The 4836-nt window shown below is 37.1% G+C and overlaps 1 pseudogene; it reads right to left on the bottom strand.

Annotated features, from left to right (window-relative positions):
- Window positions 1–3420: 3420 nt before the first annotated feature.
- LOC131771428 (uncharacterized) lies at window positions 3421–4018 on the bottom strand (annotated as a pseudogene).
- Between the last annotated feature and the right edge of the window lie 818 nt (window positions 4019–4836).

The following is a 4836-nucleotide window of genomic DNA, read 5'->3' on the forward strand; positions in this document are numbered from 1 at the left end:
CCGTAATTTTCTTTGAATTAAAACACATTAGAAGACGAAGTCAAAAGAAGTTCCGCGTTTGTTTTTAATTTCTGATTGCAATTGGTTTATTCTTCTTGAAAACCAATAAACAGACGTCGAACTCCGAGCACGTAGCGTCTGATAAGAACGTTGTTAAGTGATCGATGTTTGCAGCCTCGAATATGACGTAATTAAACAGCATACATATTGTCATATTAACTTGTACGTAGGTTGGATGGGGCCAGATGGTTGATTAAAAACTCTATATAAACACAATCAAATTTTTCATCCTTAAACCTTTCAAAACACTCTTGGCTTGACCGAAGAAAGCAATTGAAAAGTCCTAGACAGCCTTTTAGAGGAAATTCAATGGAAACGTGGTTTTGGGTTCTCGGCTGGTTCCTCAGCATTCTCACGATGGTTGTAAATGGATTTGTCATCTTCCTCCTCTGCAATAAACGTCAGCTTCGCACCAAAACCAACGCATTTGTCGTGTCTTTAGCAGTGGCTGATTTTGGTTTTGGGATGATCGCTGTTCCTTCACTTTTTTTCTGCAGCCTTGTGACCGAATGCACTCCACGCTCAAAAGAGGGATTAATTGTGGCATTTGTAAGGATTTTCACCTTTTACGCCTCTGGAACAAACTTGGTTAGTTTAGTACTTGAACGTTATATTGCTGTTGTGAAACCTTTGAAATACATGACTTTTATGACGCGCCATCGAGTCATTCAAATGGTTGTAACATCTTGGGGAATTCCTTTTCTTTTCACTCTTACTATGGTGTCGATTACACTTAGTGGAATCGATCATGCCAGGACTATACGCGGCTATTTGTATTTGCTTTTCGAGGTAATCTTGTGCGTAATTCTAATCTTTTTTCTTGCATCCATGTTTTTTTCTGTATACTCTAGAGATCGCACTTTAGCTAAGAAATTGCGGCTTAGTCAACCGGTCGCTAGAGCTAAAACTCAAAACAAGGCGTCAGCGGTAAAATGGGTGGCATTGGTAACGTGTGTGTTTCTATCGTGTTACGGAATATTGATGCGTTGTAGTTTATTTTTAACTGATAATCAATCATGTAACGATTATCATTACAAAATATCTCTACAAGTTATTAACTCTGGAATAAACCCTATAGCTTATGCTTTCTTCAAAAGAGATATACAACAAGAATGCAAAAGGCTTCTCTTCAAAAGGCGTCGTTAATAAACAACAGAATAGTTCCGACGCAAGTAAAACATTACTGAGCTGAAGCATATGCTTAAAACTTTCCTAGATCCCGAAGACTTCTGGTTCACAATCTATCCGTGACATATTAATTTTTGTCTTTATCGCTGTTCAGTTAAAAAGCTTCCAAAAAAAAAAAGTAGTGCTGATATTACATCTGTCTCTAATATTTAAGACCAAATATTGATTATTTTGAGGCCATACTTTGCCGGAGAAAATGTTTTTCTTAAATTAATTATTTAAGCTGGCATGTATTTTAGTCCTAGAAACATCTGGTTTTTATAACAATGAGCTTACGTTGCATAATTTAATGATATAGAATAAAAAATATCATTTTCCTCCTCAATTTTGCTGTGTTTTTTACTGTATGTTCTCTTTAATGTTTAAGAGTATTAAGCTCTTGTTGATGAATCGCATGATAACTTTGAAACGATAAAAGGCTTCTCTTCGAAAGGCGTCGTTAACAAACAACAGAGTAGTCCCGACGCAAGAACAACAGAGTAGTTGAGGACAGCCATTAAAATGAAATTCAATAGAAACGTGATTTTGAGTTCTCGGCTGGTTCCTCAGCATTCTCACTATGGTTGTAGATTGATTTGTCATCTTCCTCGTCTGCAGTCAACGTCAGCTTCGCACCAAAACCAACACATTTGTCGTTTCTTAACCGAAGGCTGATTTTGGTGTTGGGATGATCGCTGTTCCTCCCCGCTTTTTCTGTAACCTTACAACCGAATGCACTCCACGCATTGAAACCTTTGAAATTCTCAACTTTAATTTGCAAGAAACTTTACGTTGGAGTAAACGAAAGAAGCTGACTTATATTTTGATGTAAGAAACATCTGCTTCTTAAAATTATGAGCTTGCCTTGAATAATAAAATAAAAAGAGTAAAAACATATCATATTCATCATATTCCTTGTCAATTGATATGTTCGGTTCTGTAAGAGATCGCTTGATCCACGAGTAGTTCAATCCGACGATACCGTACAAAATATGGTTAGAATCTTAACGTTGACAAAGAGCTGTGCACAACATTTCGTTGGCATAGTATTCGTCAGTTCCTTGATAGAGGTCGTGCTTCGGGGACTTTCGACCCTTAACAAACCCGTATTGTTCAGCCTCCTTTCCCTCCGCCCACAGGGGATAAATGACGACCAGTCTCTTGGAGCCAATTTTGGTTACAAAGTAGAGAGTAGTAGGTTAGAGAGTAAGTCAACAGTTGATATTCTCTATTGTTGGAAATGGCACAGTTTTATCTCAGTGCCAACAATTACAGGAAGGATAAGCTTAACTGGTTTGGGACGCAAGAGGGAACTTTAAAAGTTGCCATAGCGGGGGATGGTACACCCTTTGGAAAGGATGACCCAGCATTGGCTTGGTTAGTTAGTTTCCTAAACTGTGGTCAGCGTGTGTATAGCTCTGCAGAGAACTTTCTCTTAATTGGGGCCAGTTGCTCTGAAGACTGTGAGCCTGTTCGCAGATATGTGGTTCGGCTTGAAAGGCAAATGACTGAAATTGAGGGGAAAATGATTTCAGTAGAAACTAATGGTAAGAAGAAGTTTGCGTCCTTTCAATTTGAACTGCTACCAAATGACATGAAATATATATATATATATATATGTTATATATGTGAAAGAATCAAAGAGGAAGCATCGATTCTCTGTTACTCTGAGTTTCGCGCCTAAGCGCTCGTCAGACAGAAAAAAGTTCTGTCCGACGAGCGCTTAGGTGCGAAACTCAGAGTAACAGAGAATCGATGCGTCCTCTTTGATTTTTTTACTTATATATACTCAGCTCTGCTACCACAGCATTGAGCACTTTATGCCAAGGCAGACTCTACCCCCACATTTATATATATATATATATATATATATATATATATATGTTATAGATATATTCAGAGATTACAAAAGATAATTTACTATTTCAATTTTTCATTAATATCCACCAGTGCATTGAATATCATTATGAAGAGTTTACAGTAATATATAGATATGTATCTTATTGATATATACAGAGATTACACGAAATGATTTGCTCTAATCTCAATTTACATTAATATACAAAACGTTGCATGCTGAATCCATTGCCATCAGAAATTATTATTGTCTTGAATGTTACCATTACAATCGTTGATATTAAAATTATATTAAAAGTATTAGACTAAAAGGAGTGATCGTAGTTACTGTTCATTTCACACATGCCGCGGCCAGTCATGCTCATTCCAGAAGCTATAATGAAAATCAATGGTGATTAATTCTTTCTGTAGGAATATTTTATTCCAAACTGTTTTTCAGAACTTATGATTGCCTCTACACGCTTGTTACCTTTGATTTTTCTTTTCAAAAAGGTATTTTTATTCTGATTTTGATTAGTACAATCAGAAAATACCTTTCTCACTCTGTCATGAGAGGTGAAAGCAAACACACAGTTCTTTCGCGTTCGGTCAGCTATAACTCCGAAATTTGTCCGCGAAACAATAGCTTCCGAAATTTAAAAAAGCTCTCTGTGCAGCTTTTCCTCCACGACCACCTTCCAGGCGTGTCTGACGGAACATCGTGAAGACATTCGTCGCTGAAATGTCTTAGGCCATCTATGGCTTGTCTTTGAAACATTGGAAAATAATCTCCCAAGATGTGTTTAAATCCGGTTCGGTTTTTGAAGTGTCGAACCGAAACTGGTGCCAGCAACCCTCTTAAATCATCCAGGGCTTCGCTTATATTATTAATTTGACCATCTTTGCCCGAAATTTCAGCTTCTGCGACTACAAGTGCACCACGAACAGTGTTCAAAAAGTTTTAGTATTAAGGTAGCTGAAGATGGTTTTGATAACTTTAAACCAATTATATAATGTATTGACAGAAACATACTTTTATCATGTTCCCTTAAAAATGGTATCAAAATATTATCGATTTATTTTTAACATTTAAAGGTTATTTTTTTATGACATAGATGGTTACCATAGTAAAACTACAGCCTCGCTTTTCCCTTTATTTGCTCGGTGATCCCCTATCTAATGTATATAAAATTGCATAAGCATGCTACCATTCATCTTTCTGGGCGCTTTTTCATCGGAAGGAAGGGGCTTAATCGAGGGGGGATTAGTGACAAACTATTAACCTGTTCCGATTTAGCTGTAGTTGAAGTTTATAAAGTTACAAATTAAGTGTCAGTAACAACAGGTTTTCTTTCTATTCCTATTATCTAAGGAAGGAAGTGAGGCAAGAGGAAGGCGCTTATTCGAGGTGGGAAGGGGGGTGGTTTTTTGATATGTTGGCCAAGGGAGTGGGTGCTTATCCGAGGGAGGATGCTTATTAGAATGTGGGCTCTTATTCGAGGAAATACGATAGATGCAGTTCAGAGACATCTTATTTTCCAGATGATTTGAGGTGGCTCTGTTTTCAAGAAACAACTGAAAAGTGTGGGAGCTAAGATTCGACCAAAAGAATAAGTGATTAAAAGTATCTATATTTGTACGTCTATAGAAAATCTGCTCACCATCTCTGAGCTTTTGATCAGGATAATAATGATTTGCATTCACAAAGAGTAATCACCAAACGATAGGCATGCGCATATTAACAGGTTATTTTTCTTTAGAAGGGTGTCAAGC

The sequence above is a fragment of the Pocillopora verrucosa genome, chromosome 11, assembly GCF_036669915.1.
Source record: "Pocillopora verrucosa isolate sample1 chromosome 11, ASM3666991v2, whole genome shotgun sequence".
Taxonomy (NCBI): domain Eukaryota; kingdom Metazoa; phylum Cnidaria; class Anthozoa; order Scleractinia; family Pocilloporidae; genus Pocillopora; species Pocillopora verrucosa.